Below are 19,995 nucleotides of genomic sequence, written 5' to 3'. Positions count from 1 at the left end.
CAGGAGTACAAAATAGTCTCTTAACCCAACAAATAGGTAATTTGCATACGGACCGAGTTCCAGCTTCAGTCAGCTCTAAAGTCTAATTCATTTGTCTTTCTGTTGAGCACCTGTGTTCCCGGTCAGCGCTGGCCACCAGTGATTCCAAAGTCAGTTAGCGGGACATCAACTCTGCCCTCAGGGACTTCCGGTCCAATATATTCATTACACTTGTAAGAAATTACAAAAGCATAGATTGGAGCACTGAACATGGTCTGAGGGGTGGGATGGGATTTGAAAAGACATGAAATAATTTCAGTATCATCAGGTTGAAAACTCTGAAAACAGTGTGTAGTTGCTACCCACCCCCAAAATCAAGTAGCAATGAGAAAACCTGCCACTACCCCACTACTTCTGCGTTCCCACACTGTTCTTTATAAGCTGTTATTTAGAGCAAAAGGAGCAATGAGCCTCTAGTGAGATCTCCATCCAGTTTATGACTCATATCAAAGTCTGAGTGCACCATCAACAGATGTGAGGGCAAATTTTCTTTTTAGTGTGTGTTAGTCACTCAGTCCTGTTCAAATCTTTGTGACCCCGTGGACTGTAGTCCACCAGGTTCTTCAGTCCATGGAATTCTCCAGGCAAGAATACTGGAGTGGGTTGCCATTCCCTCTCCAGGGGATCTTTCCAACCAAGGGATCAAATCCAGGTCTCCTGCACTGCTGGCAGATTCTTTACCATCCGAGCTACCAGCAAAGCCCCTTTTTTCATGTATCTAATCTAATTTGATTTCAGTGTAACCAAAACCAGGACCCCTCCATGGAAAACAGAAATGTGACTACCATCCATCTTGCAACCATCCAATGCTGTTTAAAAACTAAAAGCAAAACACCACCCTGCCTAATTCTACAACGTATCCCAGCGGCTACTGGCAGTGACAGCTGGTCACTCCCAGGCAGAACTCTACCCAAATAAAAAAGGCTTGTGTCCAAATAAAATAAATCAACATTATAGTTTTCATACACTTGAAATTCCCAATCACACGAAGTGAAAGGAAAAGAGAGGAATGGAAAAAAGGTAATTTCAGGAACAGTCTACAATCCCTATGTTGGGAGGACTTTGGGAGATGCTCTAGTGACTTCAAGGTGGTGCACCTTTAAGGCTTGAATTCTTTGGAGTAACTGAGCTGTGGGGACATTCAAATTGGGTCGGAGTCTCTCACTCTTTCAGGTTTCCTCAGTGTCCTATGCTCCAGCTGATTTCATAGAGAACTAAGCAAGCATAAAAAGTCTCTAGAGAGAAGCAGCAACTGGAATCTAGGACAGAAAGAACAAAATGATTGTATATGGCTGCTGCCAGGTCTGTTTTCAGGCTGAGAGTCCCGTTCAGCGATTTGTATCTGACACTCTCTACACGGGTTCTCACATTAAAACTGGAGCTGGAGGGAGTCAGGTGTCTATTCATCTAATTGATGGTAATGAGATGGTCACCTTCACCTACACAAAGACTCAGTACCTCCACCCACACAAAGACTCAGTTTGAGAGTTAGCTTCTGTGATTCACCAAAGATAATAATCAATCATACAAGAGAACTGGAGTTAGCCAAGCTTTCAGAAACACCAGGCATCTGACCCACAACTATCTAGACAGAGCCAAGCTCCAAAATGGAAAGTTTAACTTAATCTTCAAGGCAAGACTAGTTGGTTAAAGGGAAGAACTCAGACTGGGTGATACTGTTTCTAATAATAGGACAGCCTTTCTCTGCAAAGAAGGCAGAGGCCAGGAAGATGAACACCAAGAGGGGAGAAATGAGAGGCTGTCCAAAACCAGAGTGGCAATGACAAGGAAACAAGGACTTAATAAACAAAGAATCCAAAGGCAAAATGCCTCTGCTGACTTGGGGTTTGTCTGGAGATTAATAAGAAGCCTTGGACATCTTAGTGGCCTCCAAGTATTTCTTTGCCATAAGTTACAAGAGTTGTGTCTAATAAAATATATTTAACAAATAATACTTCTGGATGCCCAGGTAGATTACTCACATTTCATAAAAATTAATTCCTTAGTATAAGTATGTCTCATAACTAGGTATGCAATGCAGGATATACTCACACTAGAAAAAATTAGTCATTTACCTAAAATTCAAAAGGTCACACTTATCTCATATTCGAGCAGTCAACTTATTCAAATATTTCATACTTACTGGTTAGGGGACATACTTAGACCAAAACATTATCTTTGTCTTTCTGAAATTTAAATTTAACTGAGTGTCCTGTATTTTATTTGGCAACTTCAGTTGTAGCAAACAAAAATAGCCAAGGTCAGTGACATTTCAAGGGTTCAGGGGAGCAGATGACAGTTCTCTAACATGCCAGAAGGCCACTTTGGAAGGAGCTTATTTTGAGTTTTGATTCATTCATTAGTTGATGTTAGCAGAAGGGCCAGGAGGTCAGGAGTTTTTATTTTAAATCTGCTTCCATTGCTTGTATAAGAAGAAAATCTTGCTTATATCAGGAACCTGTGTCTGAAAGCAATTCCCAGAGTCCTGCAGGGTAGGGTCCACTGTGTTCCCAAGCTTCATCTTCCCCATCCTGCAGACATCACAATGACTGAGGTCCATAATCACGTCCTAGGGTTCCCCTGGGTTTAACTTGTTTAGTACTGTTCATCAAGGATGGCAAGAGAGGAGGAAAATTGGAAATGTTTCCAATAAACAGGATTATCCATTTCAGGACCCTAAATCAGGACCAGAGTTTCAGATTGACAGAGGAGAGCAGCCAAAAGGAATCAGTAAAATCAACAGGAAAACTACAGAGGCATTTTGAATCAATATTTGCTTTTAAAATGCTTTTAAAACTAGTTAGCTTGTTTCTTCTGCTTGATTATATCATGCATGTGAAAAAGTAATGGGTAATCTTAGGCATTTGAACTGTCTCAAGCTAAAGCTACCTTATTGATTCTCCCTACAGTGTATTGTAGGCAGACATACAAAAGAAGTATGTGTTAATCGCTCAGTCATGTCCGACCCCATGGACTGCAGCCTGCCAGGCTACTGTATCCATGAGATTCTCCAGGTAAGAATAGTGGAGTGGGTTGCCATTCCCTTCTCCAGGGGATCTTTGCGACCCAGGGATTGAATCCAGGTCTCCTGCATTGCAGACAGATTCTTTACCATCTGAGCTACCAGCAGGCATCTAATCTAAGAGTAACGGTTTCCCTAACATATGTCCTAAAAGGCTTATGTCCATCTCTTTCTCCCACAGGAAAAAAAAAATCCTCATTTAGACTCCTTAATTACTATTAATACTTAGATCTAGATAGTAATAAAACAGTAATCAGGTATTAATAAAATCTATGCCAGTGATTCTCAAACACTGATGTGCAACCAGAGCACCTGGGGGGCTGTCAGAACACGGAATGCTGCCCTCTGTGCCCAGAATGGTAATCCTATGGGTCTTGGGTAGGGCCTGAGAATGTGCATTTCTGAAAAGTTCCCATGTGATCCTGATGCTTCTGGTTCAAACTTTCCTGTGAGTAACCAAAATCTGTGCCATTACAGGTAGTGGCATCGTTTAATGCCTCAGTTCATACAGAGTACTTATAAGTTGTCATACCATAGAGGCACACCATCCCTGCCCTTGAATCTGCCCCTCCTAGGATTCCTATCTCGCCTGTCTGTATTTTTAGACTGTCTAGAAAGCCTCAACTCACAAACACATACTTAGAATCATCCACTCCTACAGGATGTCTGCTCTGGTCTATAAACATCCCCACTGCCAAAAAGCAAGAAGCCTTGTATAAATGATAGATTTTTAGAGAATCTTTGGTAAAGAAAGGAAAGAAGCTGTGCTGTCCCTGGGATGAGATTCCTACTCTAAGACAGAAATGATTTCTGGGTTATTTGGGGTTGGGAGGGGGAGGTCCCTTGTGCAATTATATCTCAGTGGGATTTGGTTGAACCAGGTTGGGTTCTTTCTCATGCTACATCATACTAGTATGGAGGGTGGAGAGGTCAATAATCCAGATAATGTATTAGAATATACAGAAGACCTGGGTGGAAAAACACTGGAACCTGCAGTAAACTGCATTGAGGAGAGAACTATGGATTATGGCTGCAGACCCAGTGCTATGAGTGTTGGCATAGGCAACACAAATATTCTATTGACTCCTGGGCACATAAGCTACCTTCCCTGGCCCCTTGCATCTAGGAGGAGTCAAATTCTACTTCATGGAATGCAGACAGAAGGGCCGGACAGTTCCAAGCCTGGTCCCTAAAATGACCCACAAAAATGGACACTCTCTTCAACTGTCTCTGCAGGAATCTCGGAGGAAGCCCTCGGGGACAGTGTGATTGGGTCCAAGTCACCACAGTGCACTGCTTGAAAAAGAGCCACCCATCAAAATACTGACCCTGGACTTTAAGAGCAAGAAATCGACGTTAGATCATTAAGCCACTGAGATTTGGGGGTTCTTTGCCTCTGCAGCATAGCTGAGCCTTCCCTAACTGATACAACTACATAAAAGAAAGTTCAGTGATTGTCCCTTTGTCAGCTGAGCCACACCAGACTAATGGCCCACTCTGTTCTTCTGTACTACATAGAACCCATACTGACTTTACTCCAAAGCAGCGGCTCTCAAACTTGGCTCACTAAGAGAATCACTTGTTCAGGAGCTTTCCTGGCAATCCAGTTGTTAAGATTCGGTGCTTCCACCGCAGGGGGTACCGCTGATTCCTGATTGGAGGAATTAAAATCCCACATGCAGAAAATCACTTGTCTGGAAAACGAATACTGACCACTCTACACACTCACTGAATCAGAATCTCCAAGACTGAGGCCAGACCGTGCTGCAGACTTGCCTTCCTGGGGCTACAGTGAAGTCCTTTCAGAGGGCCATTTGGCTCCTATTTAGAGACTGCGTAATGTTTCTCCAGGTGCCTAGTTTAGGACCTTTTGATAGGGTTACTAATCTTTACCAAATTATTTTGAAGTGAAGACTTTATGTATTGGCCAGAATCAGATATTCAAGTGTAATGGGTTTAATTAATTTAAAAGCTTCTCTTTTAAGATGATGCAATAATTGGCGTAAAGCCTGAAATGCCTGAAATACCTACTAGTGAAAAAGATTTAAATGCTCAATTAAAATGATTTGCATTTTATGGGTTGTGAAGGGAGCATTTAAATATGTAAATGATATTGGCTTCCCACCCTCTCCAGCTTGGGTGTAGCTTGTTTGCCTTTCCCCACCCCCTTTAAAGGAGTCACTTTGCCCCTTGAGAATGGAGGGAATCACAGGATGGACTCTGGCTGTCCCAGAAGTCACTGAGGAAGCCCAGCCTGAGGATCCTGTCTCAGTCAGAGCAGAAGAGTCCCATTTGAGTTGCCAGAGACTGGTGGTTGTTGTTTTTTAGTCTCTGAGTCAGGTCTCTTTCACGGCCAGCCTCCTCTGTCCATGGTATTTTCCCAGGCAAGAATACTGGAGTGGGTTGCCATTTCCTTTTCCAGCGGACCTTCCTGACCCAGGGATCGAACTCGGGTCTCCTGCATTGGCAGGCAGATTCTTTACCACTGATCCAGACTGCTACTTCCCTGTTAATTCTCAATACACCACCACTCTACCTCAGGGCCTTTGCATTTGCCATTTCTGCTATAGTCTTCCTCCAGACAGCTGAAAGACTTGCTCCTTCACCTACCTCATATATGCTCAAATGTTCCACTACTCTTGAGGCCTTCGATGAAGCATGAACCCATTACTACACACACACACACACACACACACACACACACTCCTTATACCCTATTTTTCTTTATAGCAACTTCAGCATCTGACTTATTAAATATTACTTGTTTATTTGTTATATCATCTATTTATTTCACATAAGATCCATGTACCCCTGGGGTTGAGAACCTGGCACATAGGAGGGTGCTAGATAAATATTTTGAATGAATACATGACCAATCCCATTTTCTCAAAGATTACTGAATTTAAATAACCTAAATATTTGGGAGACCTTAAATAAAAGATGGACTGGGCCCTGATATCTTGGTTATACAAATAAGAGCAGGGTTTTCTTAGGATTGGACAGTTTTCATTTCTTACCGCTTGGTGTTTTGCTTCATTCTGGGCAAATCTGTCACCAAATTAAAGAGGCAGTAAAAGAGTTACCCTGAAAATATTCAGTTTCTCATGTCTACAAAAAGTATACTTGAACCAATAGTTTCTATTTTTACCTTGCAAATTTATAGACTAAAATACCATGTATTATAGGAAGCCTGAAACTCTGCAGAGAGGCTGTGCTCTAAAAACATGTAACTCAGGGCTTCCTTCCCCTCAAAGAGATGTTATAAAATGGCATGGTGGCCAGTTCACACTGGTGGGGTGGCGACTGAGGCACCCCTCCCCAGCCTCTGTGATGATCATGGGCCATGGGAAAGCACATCTTAGGCAGGAAGAGAAGGTTCATAGGGTCACCCTTCTATTATCTCAGTGCAGGACTGGCTGTAAGCAAAATGGCAGAGGAAGTCTAGTTTTGCCTTCAGTGTTTTACCAGGATCTTTCTAATCTTTCATGAGGCCACAATCTCAACCCTGCAGGGAACCTAGTCCCGACTCTGCAAGAGCACTCATCCAGAGACTTCAGCCTCAATCAGTCTTTCATACGAAGAAAGAGCAACCCTTCAAGACCACTTTGAGGTTTGTTCAAAATAAAAGAGAAGAGAAACACACACCATAATTATTTACCCATAAAAATTATTGACACTTCAGCTCCCAAATATTATTTGCCTGTAAAAAAAGTATACAACATGAACTCGAAAGACTAATATTTCATTTCATTTCCACTTATACTGATCATTTTTAACGCTAAACTCAAGTTGCTGAAGTGAGATTAAGTCCCTGGACTATGAAGACAGCAGGGTTTAAGTCTTGGCTGTCAGTAACTGGCTTGGTGACCTTAAACAAGCACGTTAACATTTTTGAGACTCATCAAGAAATAGTAAGAAAATGGAACTCAACCTCTGGATCCTTGTGAGGCTTAAATTACACCTAGATCAAACTAAGGCTCAATTCAAATCAGTGTTTTGTGTTATTGTCATTTTCAAAAATTATTTAATATTACAGCAAGTATTTTTTCTTTGGTTTACGAGGTATTAAGAATTCTTATTTCTTACTAAGAAATATCAAGTACAAAACTTTTTAAAATAAAGAGGATGTAGTTGAAAACATCAGGGCTTTTGGACAAAAAAATGTGTCCAATTTTCAGATCTTTTACTAATGAGTTGTGTGTCCTTGGGCCATTGACATCGAACTACGTGCTTCAGTTCCCTCATAGATAAAATGAAGATAAAACTTCCAACTTTCAAGGTTGTCATGATCATGGAAAACAAAAAAAAAAATGGTATAAATCTTTAGCACACAGTAGGCTCCACTGATATTCTGCAGAAGTAGATGGCAAAATAAAGAAAACAAGAGAATTAATCAGTTTTACTTTGGCCAGTCATTAGCTAACAATCAGCCACTGTGAATGAAAACAAGTCTAGCATAGGCAGTGAAATGTGAAGTGAAACCTAATTCATTTTTACAATATGACCTACTTCGGGCTATTTTTGATTCACAGGAACGACCAAAGTTACAAGGAGCTGATTCTGCAAAGACTGTTCATTAAAAGCATTTTCCTTTCTTTTCTTTTTGGCTTTCAGCTTTGAAGGATAAGAAAACACATTTTCAGTTATAAGCATCCTTTGAAAGACCCCTGGCACTAATCTCACAGTGTTACTTTCAAAATCTATGCAGTGTCAAAGGTTGCTGCAGACTGGGGAGAGATGGAGAGACTGGAAAGAAAGTGGTTTTTAATTCCCCTCAAGTATGCAGCTTCCATTAGGCAGCTCTGAATGCCCTAAACAGATGATTCAGGTCTTAGTATTTGAAGGTTTGCAAAAATTAAACATTGAATGATCTTTTCTAAGAAGTCCCAGTAGATATACCTAGGTGTATGCTCTGTGGAGAAGGCCTAGCTGTGACAGGACAGTTTTCCATTTGGGACACAAATATGCTTCTTAGATACTGATCCCAAATCACTTAAGGGCTATTTAATCTTAGACAGCAGAACAGCTGAAGGAAAAATATTTTCAGCTGCTTTGTAGTATTTCTGTAAAGTGCCACTGTCTTTTCTTTCAGAGACCACAGTATTCTTAAACCAATTTAATCTACCCGCTAACAAAGACGGATGAAGAAAAGCTTATTTTCCCATAGGGCTAAACAAGGATTAATGATAGCCAACCAAATTGTTTCTTAATTTTCTTTTCTTTTCCCTCTCCAGCTAGCCGTCTTCAGATAGAGTGTATAGATTTTCCCTTAGTTAAGAAATGTTAACAGAGAAGGCAACAGTATTCTAAAAACAGAGTTGATTTTTGGTGTTTTTGGTTTTGCTTCTGACATCCCAAGGATTCTGCCTTATAAACTGGAGGAGGGATGGGGACATTTTATAATGGGGGGGCAGTATTTTTAACCTGCAGATGGAGAATGTGGGGGACAAAAGCTTCTTGGGAGAATCTGATAAATGATATTGCCACTGTATTGTTCAAATCAAACCCAAATGAGAACCACTGCTACGTCCTTTAGACCTACCATCCCAGTTATGATGACAACAAATCAGTTCATTAGGACACTCTCTTCCCATCCACACAGAAACCTGAGTTAAAACACCCACAGGGCTCCTATCCAAGAAGAACAAATGGCAGGTGTGTAGGTGGGATAGGTCCGCTTGGCCTCATTTCAAAACATAGGGACAAAAGGCATTAGATGATCATCGCCTAAAATAACAGAAAAACTCAAGTTATGGAGGTGCCAGTTGTGACAAAAATTTTGAATTGAATAATATAAGCCTTTGAAACTGACATGAAAACAAGATCCCGTGATCTTCTGAAACTGCAGTACATGTTCTAATGCCTGACTGGGGGCAAAGCACTAGGGATCGTTAACTAGTTCCCAAACCTTGGGGTGAACCAGCTCCTCTCCTTTTTGAGTGAAGAAAGGGGATGCCCAGATTTCGGGCCTTTCCCCAGCCCCTACCTCAAGATCTTCCATTCAAGAATAGCATGGCAAAGAAAACCTACTCAATACCAACTGCTATCATTATCTAATGTCTTCTCTGATGACTTGACTTGCTAAAATGACAGGGTTTATTATTTTTAGCTTTCAGCTTTGGGGAGTTGATCAGTCAAAATAAAGTATGAAAATAGCACCTACTTGGTAAATGCAATTTCAGATGACTGCATCTTAAACTCACATTCATTATAGACTCATATAAAACTGATTTTTGACTAAGGAAGTTTGAGAAGAAGTAATAATAAATACTTTTAAGAGGCAGAATGAATAACTTTTGTCTTAAATACGAGTCTATTTTGGAATCAAATCCAAAAGTAAGTTAATGATCAACAACAGATTCTTTTAAAGTACTTCAGGATAGATAGCAAAGTTAGAGAGGATTTCCGAATGTTCTAACAATCCATCTAGTATCTGTGAAATGCTTGAGAGCTCAGTTAAACATAGCATTATAAATAGGTGGTGGCCACACATACCTTTAATGGAGAACATAATATTTTTTTCCTTAAAAACCTCCTTTCAAATAAACCCAGGGACTTCCCTGGTGGTCCAGTGGTTAAGACTTCGCCTTCCAATGTGGGGGTGAGGAGCAGGGGGCGGGGGTGATGGTGATGGTGGGGTGTGTGTACAGGTTTCATCCCTAGTTGGGGAGCTAGTAAGATCTCACAGGCTCATGGCCAAAAATAAAAAATTTAAAAACCATAAAATAGAAACAATACTGTAACAAATTCAACAGACTTTAAAAATGGTCCATATTAAAAAAAAAAATCTTAAAAAAAAACTTAAAAATTATGCAGCTCATGATAATATTGAAGCCACAGAAAACCCTTTTTATCATTTAAAAATAATTTTTATTTTCATTTTATAATGTTTATAGAGGAAAATATGTAAGATGTAGTGGAACCCTATCCTTTCTTTGAAAAAGAAAAGCTGTTCTAATATTAAAAGTCTATTTTTTAAAAAGTAATGATTGTTTTTTAAAACTGTGGAATAGTCAGTAAAATGGAAAATTATAGAAAAGAAAAACAGTTATAAAAATAGGCATATATATATATATAAACTATATATAAACCTGTGTGTATATGTAGTTTCATATCCTGTTTTCTTTGGAATTAATATGGCATTTCCCCATGTCATTTCCTCATTAATACTGTTTTGAAGGGCTACTTATAATATCATATGGTTAAGCTCAAATTGGTTCAATCATTCTCTTATGTAAATCATTTGTTTACTATTTTTAGTGATCAGAATTAGCTTTATAAACAATATAATTGTGCACATTTCTGATCATTTCTTCAGAGACGGATGCACATTTTTACACATGGTCAAACTGCTTTCCAAAAAATTAACTTACTCTTTTTTTTTGAATTTCCATTTTATAGACTTACTTTTGAAGAGCAAGCATCGCCCAACCTCAGCTCCAAGCACTGCCGCACATGACAACTTTCCCCAGGGGCCGGAACCCTGCCAGTTTCACATCTATGGCTCTTCCTGGAAAGCGAGTCAGGACGGAATATCTGCTGTGAGTCGGGGCTGCTGGAGCCAAAGAAAGGTGTGAGATGCACAAATGCCTCCGGGTAATCCTGCTGCCAGCCAAACCACCTCCTGACTCAGCTGTAACCAAAAGCCAGGTGCATTTACTCAAACAGGAATCACTGAAATTGGAGGAGGGGGCAGGATGGCTGAGATGAAGAAAGATTTTTACCAAAGAGTTTCAAGTGTCAGATTTGGCACAAGATTCCCAGTAAAAGAAAAACAGAGATACTCGGACGCTGTCCATGATAAAGTGTGGCAGTGCTTGGAGCTGAGGTTGGGTGATGCTTGCTCTTCAAAACTGGGAAAACCTAGGCTGGGGATTTTGTTTCCCTAGAAATTAATTGCAAATTTGAGGGCATTTTGTTGGACAGAATGACCGAAAAGCAATAATGGATGGGAGAAGATAAGGACAAGTAATCTTTGAAATGCAGGTGAGTTCCATTTAAAAAATCATTCAGTACTGACATTCTTGAAGATATTTTGTTTGACAAAAAGAGGATAGGGAGGAGAATGGAGTCTCTTTTGAATGTAATTTTATTTTGCTTTTCATTTATTTTTTATTGTATATTGGAGTATAGTTGATTTATAATATTGCATTAGTTTCAGCTGTATGGTGAAATGATTCAGTTATACATATACATGCATCCGCTCTTTTTCAGATTATTTTCCCACATAGGTTATTCCAGAATACTGAGTTCCCTGTGCTTTTTAATTTTAAATTCAAATTTAATCATTTGGAAATTTAACATAAAATCTGGCTTCTCTCAAAAAAAAAAAAAAAAAAAAAATCACAAGACCTGACAATTCCCATGGCACTGACTGGGAAATGAGTACTTTGAGTTGAGAGGGTGGATGGGTTTCATTCATTAGAATGACCTGCCTGGAAAGCCTCATCCTCCTGTAAGGTCTCTCAGAGGTCTTCTCAACTCTCTCGACTGGGGAAATTCTAGAAAGGTCCCATTTAGTGCACATGCACCCCCTGCTCAATTACAGGAGAGATACAGCACCCCTCCTGCCAAAGATAGTTTTCATTGCCACCTCCTTTCCTTCCCTGACTGACTGGGCTGGACAATCCAGAAGTACTCCAAATGAAACCTGAGAGCAAGGCTCCCACTGCCATGATTTTGTTCTTCCCCTACACCATCACCACCAATACAATCACCACCACTCCCTGGACCACTCATGCACCAGGGCCTCCTCCACAAAGAATCCTCCCTGCAAGCTAAAGAGGATCGTCCCAAGGTTCATGAGAAACTCCAAACCCAAAAGCCTCAGGCTAGCCAGGGCCAAAAAAATAAAGGAAGAAGACATACAAAACACTACAAACTTCGCCAAGGAAGTAGATCCTGTTAGATTCACAATCTCTGGTCCAGATTCAGGTCTCTCTCCTGGGTTTGGCCTTATCACCTAGGCCCTCTTAAGTCCTCGTTTACCTTTCTATAAAATGGGGATAACAAGACATCCTTCACAAGCTTGCCAGGGGGTGTAATGAGATCTTGAGCGTGAAAATGTCCTTCATGGGTCCTGATGTGCAGTACGAGGCTTGGTGGTTGTTGGGCGAAGGTGAAGTAAGTTAACAATACGCTTTTATATCCTGTGCACTCAGGGTAACATGTCCTTGTCTGGACAGTTACACCTGAGAAAATAAAATATCAGTTGCCTTATCTGCCCCTGGGTACAGGGTATATTAGCTCCTTCCAGGAACTTCAAGTGTCAAATGAGTCCATTTCTTTTATCATTGTTTATTCATTGATGTGCTGAACAAAATGACAACTTCAAGTAAAAGACTGGTGCCAAAAACAAGGATAGAAACTGCATCATTAGCACTAAGTCTAATAAATCCTGTATCAGAGATCAGAAATGGAGTTCAGGGCAGGAAAGGTGACTGACTACCTCCTTGTGAAAGAGACCCAAGAGGTCAGGGCAGAAAAGGAGAGGTTTAAGTTCCACCTAAAGGCAGACTGGAAGTTCACCTGGAAGACAATAAGAAGAGATGCATTTCAGACAGAAGGCCCTCTGTGCAAACAAAGACAATAAGACAGCATCAAGTGCTTTTGAGAAAATACAAGTGTAAATAACTAATGCACCAGGGCTAGTGAGAGAGAAAGGCAGGCGTTGAACCAGAGGACCCAGCATCCTCCCATAGCAGGGCTTGGATACTGGAAATGAGGTTTTAAAAACTGGAAAGATGGTGTCAGGGTTGCCTTTTAGAAAGATCACCCACGCAGCCTGCAATCTGTCTGCTGTTTTGGTGTGTCTGTCTGTCTCTCTACACACACTCCTCCACTGTGACTGTAGGAACAGAGGGCCCCTCCCCGAGCAGATGGAGTGAACAGAATAAAACACTGGAAGGGGTGCATGGAGAGATGAAAGGCAGTGATGAAAACGGGAGGGTGCACAGAACATAGATCGCTTCCATTAGGACCCCCGGGCAACAGAGATTTTTCAGGCCAAAGGGCTGATGCAAGGCCACATTAGGGCATCTGGAAACGCCCTTGCTCCGCAAGGGTCTCAAAAATATGACATTCAGTGTGAAAGAGCCTTCTAAAAATAGTCCAACATCAGCTACCTTCCGGCATTCCTTCTTTCTTTTACATATTAACTACCCTGATGTGCCAAAAAAGAAAGGGTGGCCAGGGTGGGGTGGGGGACAGACCCACGAAGGCCTGAACAGGTGCTGCAGTTTACTCACCAAGGCTAAGAGCACCACAGTGTTACCAGACCTCAAACATGAAAACCATTTCCTCAGGAAGAAGAAGCAAAGTATAAAGGAACATGACTTAAATTAAGTACAAAACCTGAGTCCTGAATAGCTGATCTATTCACTTGAAGAACTGGTAGCAGTTTTTTTTACCATAAACCGTCACAACCCCTATGATGACAGAATCTATTATTCGACTAGAGTTAACATCAGATCACTACCATTTGAGGTGACTTTCTTTTTTTTTTTTTTTTTAATTATTTATTTATTTTGCTGTGCCAGGTCTTGCAGCACGTGGAATCTTCCATCTTTGCTGTGGCATGCAGGATCTAATTCCCTGATCAGGGATTGAACCCGGGCCCCCTGCATTGGGAGCACAGAATCTCAGCCTCTGGACCAGCAGGGAAGTCCTGAGGTGACTCTCCAAGTCTAGTTTTCAGAGAGAGAGACTGATCATGTGTCCCTTCAAAAACATTCTCCTCCTAAAAGCTAGTCACTAGCAACTGTCTATTAGCTTGAGTTAGACTGGGCAATCTCCATAATGCAAAAGGGCCTGGCTGAGCACACACACACAGTCAGGTCAGGGTCATTTTTACTGGTATTTCTATCCCCAGGGGCAAGCACAGTGCCTGGTCAACACTGGCATGAAATAAAATTTTGTTTAAAAATCTAGACTAACATAAGAAAATGCTTAGATCATTTACTGCTTTTAGTAAGGCAATAATTTTCAGGTTTTTTAAATTGGCACGTGACTTATATAGAATAAAATTCACTCTTTTAAAGTATACAGCTTGATGAGTTCTGACAAATGTACACAGTTAATGCAGCCACCGTGACAAGCAGCTCCCAAAGGCTCCCTTGCAGGATCCCATAATTCTATTCCAGGGAATCTGTTCTCCATTCTCATAGTTCTGCCTTTTTTAGAATGTCACAGAAATGAAATTGCAGAGTATACAGCTATGGAGGCTGATTGGTCTCGTCTATATTAAAGATTCTGAGATTCGTCTGTTGTTGCAGTATTAGTTGTTTATTTTCATTGCTGAGTAGGATTCTGTTGTTTAGATGTACCATGTATTGCTTTCCCATTCTCCAAAGGATAGATACTTGGATCATTTCCAGCTTTTGCCTATTATGACTAAAGCAGCTATGAACAGTCACATATGGATTTTTCTATTAGCTTAGGTTGTATTTCTCCTGGGTAAATACCTACAAGCGGACTTGCCTGGTTACACAGTAAGTGTATGAATAAGTTTATAAGAAACTGCCAAAGTGTTTTTGAAAGTGGCTGTATGATGTTATATTCTTATCAGCAATTCCACTTGCTTCATATCTTTGCCAACATTTGATATCATCAGTCTTAAAAATTTTGGTCATACTGTACAGAGTGTGTCTCACTGAATTTGAACTTGAATTTGCCTGATGACTGATGTCGAGCATCTTTACACGTCCAAACAGGCTGCATATGCTTTCTGTGGTGAGCCAAGTATCTTTCAGTGAAATTAAAACTATGTTATTTATTTAGATTTTTCCAATAATTCTGATTAATATTCAAAACTGATGAGACAGTTTTCTGTTTTCCTCTTTCATGAAATATTCTAAGATAAACACTTCTTTGACTTCTCAGATTTCTCAACCATTTTCTTGTGGAAACAACTAAGACATGTTGCCCATACCATTCAACTATGCGTTTTGTTTTTTTAAAAATTAGACCTGTATTTCATCTTCACAGTTTTTCTATCTTTTTCCTCTCTCTCAGGGGTATGTTGCTGTCTCTACGTTCCCCTCAAGTCACCCACCACACTAGCCATTTTAATCTGCTGTTTAATCAGCTACAAGCTTCTGTAACTATTTTAAAAATAAGCATATGGCTCTAAGTATAGGCCTGAAAGACTCTCCAAGAATCAAGCCCATAGGCTTCTCCATGGGACCTGATGACATACATTTGAGGATTTATTTTCACGTCAGGGCTCTGTGTTAGACACAGACAGAGTCAGTTAATAACTGTCCCCAAGATCAGTGAAAAGAATCTCTATCAGCATTTCCAGATATTCCAAGAATATCTGAAGGGACTTACCAACCAACTCTGATGCATCTCTGAAGAAGTCAGTTTTTCCAGTTCTGTATCCATAAACTATTCCAAACACAAGCATACCTCAGCAATGCTGCGGGTTTGGTTCCAGACCACCACAATAAAGCGAATATCAAAATAAAGCGAGTCACATGAATTTGTTGGTTTCTCAGTGCACATGAAAGTTACATTTACACTAGATTTTAGTTGGTTAAGTATGCAATAGCTTGATGTCTAAAAAAGTACATACCTAACTAAAAGATACTTCACTGCAAGAACCTACAATATACAGGGATCTCTTGTCAGTGCTCTGTGGTGACCTAAATGGTAAGGAAATCCAAACAAGAGGATATATAAGTATTCATATGTTGGCTCACTTTGCCATGCAGCACAAACTGATACAGCAGCGGTGTAAAGCAACTATATTACCCAAAAAAAGTGATCAGACTGGGGTAAAAGGAAGAACTGGATGAAGGTCGTCAAAGGCACACACTTCCAGTCATAATATAAATAGGTAATAGGAATGTGATGTACAACATAGTAAATATAATTAATACTGCTGTATGCTATATGTGAAAGCTGTTAAGAGAGTAAATCCTAAGGGTTTTCATCACAATAAAAACATTTTTTTCTATTTCTTTCATTTTGTATTTACATGAGATGAGGGACGTTCACTAAACTTATTGTGATAATCACTTCATGATGTATGTAAACCAAATTACTATGCTGTCCACCTTAAACTTACGCAGTGCTATATGGCAATAATATCTCAATGAAACTGGGACTGGGGTGGAGGTAAAGAAAAAATTTCATTGCTAAAAAACACTAACCATAGTCTGAGCCTTCAGTGAGGCATCATCTTTTTGCAGTAGTAACATCAAAGATCACTGATCACAGATTACCATAATATAACAATAACGAAGAAGCTTGACATACTGAGATAATTTTCAAAATATGACCCAGAGACACGAAGTGAGCAAATGCTATTGGGAAAATGGTGCCAATAGACTTGCTTGATGCAGGGTTGTCACAAACTTTCAATTTGTAAAATATGCCATATCTGCAGAGTGCAATAAAAAAAAGGAGGTATGCCTCAACACATTATCATGTTTAAGGCCAGCACATTGGGGCAGGAATACAGGGCCAGCTTCAGTGCAGTGTATTAAAAATAAGTTCCAAGTGATTCCCTTTTGTTCATTTTAATGACCTTATGCTCACTGGAACCCTCATAGGGATTTGAAGTCCAGGCTCTCTCTGCCTGGAAGAACCTCTGGTTCCAACGCAGCTCCATTCCTTCCAGCAATCATGGCCTCGCTGCTCTAACACAGTTTCCTCATCTATAAAATGGGATTAATAAAGTATATACTGCCCACCTCAGAGCACTCTGCGCCAGCTAAAGAAGAAAGAGAATGTGACAGCATTACTTTTAAAATATGAAAATTCAGTAAATGTCTTGTTGCAAACACATACTAAAGAAGATACAACTGCATCTTCGAATACTTGGCTCATGTTTTTCAGCCATTGGGGTCTGAGTTACTAGCCTGTGGTTCACCAGTAAGCCTAATTTAATAAAACAAGATGAATATAATTCGAAGTTTAATTTACTCACATCTTTTTCAAGCTAGTGAACACAGTGCAGCCTGCTCACACAGCACACAGCTCAAGTCACCTAGAATGCCTAAGGTTCTGGTCTTAATGATGCTTACTTGTGAACTCTATTCCTTTCTCCCAAAAGGCTACCAGCTCCCTAAGAACAGTCCTGGAATGCATATATAGAACCTACACGTAACTGGTGTACCAAAGATACTTGGGGAGCAAATAAATTTTCAGAATGTGCCAGACTGTTCCAAAGCAGTCACCTTCTTCCAAAGATATCATGGAAGAAATAACCAGGCAGTAAAATGGAAACAATTCCTTCTTTGGTCCAAAAGTCCCTCCCTTGTCTCTTTCATCACAATGGCATAAAGATCCTTGGTCTTTTAAAACACAAACACACACACACACACACACACACACACATACACACCCTACAAATTCAGAAATAAGCAAGGTTTCCTACTCTTCTAAGGCAGAACAAAAGTTGAAGAAGGATAGATGGATGGATAAAGGATGGATAAAGAAAGATATTTAAGAGGCAGATGGAAGTACTTGAGGCATCTCAATAGTCCAGTGTATTAAAATTGTCACATTATTGAGACAACAAACTCAGACATCTACCTGATAATTCAGGCTATGCCAAGGTGATTTCAGAAGCCCAAATCTGCCACAACCCCACACTCCATGCAAACGTTCCCCATCCACTAACTGGTGCCTGAAGTTTCACAATGCGGTAGACAAGCCTCTCTGAAATGTTACTCAAAACAGCTTAGATGAGTGACATTTGGGGTGATACTAGGACCAATATTTCTATTCTAAAAAATATGCATTTATTTTAACGTTGACTAGAAAACAGTCAACATTACAAAGATTACAAAACCACAAGTTCATGGCTATCGATATATTTGTAAATTGAGTAAAACTGTCAGCATAAAGAAAATTAGTAATACTATATTACTATTAGTAATACTATAGATGAATCTGTCAAACCTCATTCAAGTGTATACTGAAGAACAGTGTATTTCATTGTATGTAAATTCTCCCTCAATTCTTAAAAAAATTACAGTACAAGTGGGTATGCAGATGAGGTAGGTATCCTAAGGTATTATGTGGAAACAAAAGCCTGAAAAACAAGGTGATCATTCCACAGACATTCAACAAGTTCACCCATGTATGGACCAGGCACTGGTGATAGCTACAACCCAAAGAAAGTCTTTATCCTCAAGGTGCTTCCAGTCTAATAGAGGAGAGACCTAACACCAAAAATATCCCAGATATTCATTCTGGTTCATCAAGTACTGCTGAATCCACTCTCTCATCTGACCCTAATGGAGGAATTCCTGAAGTCGACAGAGCTGTTTCTAGAGATTTAGAAAATGGACACAATGCCCAGCAAGCCCTGGTACCCCATCTCTAAGAAGGGTTCCTCCACAGCAGTATATTTTAAAGATTTCTAGCATCTTCTTTATATTCCTTACAGGTTATGAAACAGCCACAAAAATGTCTCACTTCAAAGTAGGGGTTTTGTGGTGATAATGATGGTGGTGATGGTAGTGGTGGTGTCTTTGTGTTTCCACTTTCCTTCTTTTGTAAAGCAGCAGTTTCATGGAGGGAACATATTATGGCCATTCAGTACTGAAAACTGTGTAAATCCCATCCAAGAAAGGAATTACTTACGGCCTCATTTCAGGGAAGTATTAGATGATCAGACCTTCCTTGCCTTTTGCCCAGCTCAGAATTATAAAAGCCAAAGTCTAAGTTTTGTGAACACTGCCTTAAAATAGAATCACACCAAAATTTTATTATTTAACTGTGTTTTTTTAAAATCATCTCTTTTGACATCAACATTAAGAAATTCTCATTTTTCTTAACTGATTCCTACTTGAAACTATCCCCATTTGATTAAACAAATTTGCTAAGATGGTTTAGGATTCTTAGCCTTGCTAAAATTATGGACACTATTTTAGTAAGAATATCTAATTCTGTATAATTTACAACATAGTTGTCATAAGATCCAACCAATATAGAAGCTACTGAGATTAATAACTCATTTGTACACATATCATGTACTTAGATCTCAACTCCAACACCACCAAGACTTTTCCTAAATTGGTGTTCCCTATCCCTTTATTAGAGATAATGAATTCATCTCATGGACAGGAGCAGATAATGATTTCCATGGTCTCAACTGATATGAATCAACCCCCTTGGGGTTGGGAATATGTCTTAATTGCATCCTTGTTCTTGAACTAAACTACTGCTTCCATTTGATTTCTTCCCTTTTTAACTTACCCAAATGATTTTCATTCTTACCTCACTCATCAACTTGTCAATTGGAGAACAGGAGCTATTTCCTTTCTTTGTTTGGGATTCTGGCTGCAACCCAGGCACCATTTTCCAAGTAATTAATGAGCCCTGCAATGTCCTGGCTTGTGACCACCAGCCTCTTCCTTTGTTACATTTCTTGCTGGGAGAAGGACTGAATGTAAGAGCAGGCAGTAGACTGCCACTTAATGAAGAGCAAGCTGCTATTTTTAGGTGAAAATATCCTAAGTTCTTTTACTTAGCCACAAGGCAAAAAGTGTGTGTTTATAGTTGTATCGGAGGCTCATGAAGAAATCTGAGAAGCAGAGGTATTTACAAGTTAAGAGATTTCTAATAGGCAGGAGCTGTCACAGGACACACAATCTGGTTGGGGGGACTCAACCTTTGTTCCCAACCGCCAGCCCAGAGTTGCTTTTTGTGTATCAGCAAAGAGAAAACATGAGAAGTAGTTTTCGGTAAAGGATAAAAAGAGGTCGAAAATGAAAGTGGATTTTGTTTCCTTCTTTATTCCTTAGAGGCAAGGGGATAAAATTTTACGGTTTACTTCCCCATGATTATTCATGTATTCTAAAAGTATACTTTTAACATCTTCTAGGTATCTAGCATTGACCTGGGTGCTAGGACAGAGTACTCATTAAATACAGTCCTTATCCTCATGGAAGAGTTTGGTGGAAAGAGACTGAAATGAG

The 19,995-nt window shown here is 39.9% G+C and overlaps 1 protein-coding gene across 7 annotated transcripts in view; it reads right to left on the bottom strand.

Annotated features, from left to right (window-relative positions):
- Positions 1-19,995, bottom strand: part of TNIK (TRAF2 and NCK interacting kinase) — a 389,309-nt gene that overhangs the window by 261,625 nt on the left and 107,689 nt on the right. The window lies entirely within an intron of this gene.

Source organism: Odocoileus virginianus, chromosome 4 (assembly GCF_023699985.2).
Source record: "Odocoileus virginianus isolate 20LAN1187 ecotype Illinois chromosome 4, Ovbor_1.2, whole genome shotgun sequence".
NCBI classification, from domain to species: Eukaryota; Metazoa; Chordata; class Mammalia; order Artiodactyla; family Cervidae; genus Odocoileus; species Odocoileus virginianus.
The sequence above is the reverse complement of the archived record's forward strand: the minus strand, read 5'-3'. Positions and strand labels throughout refer to the sequence as shown.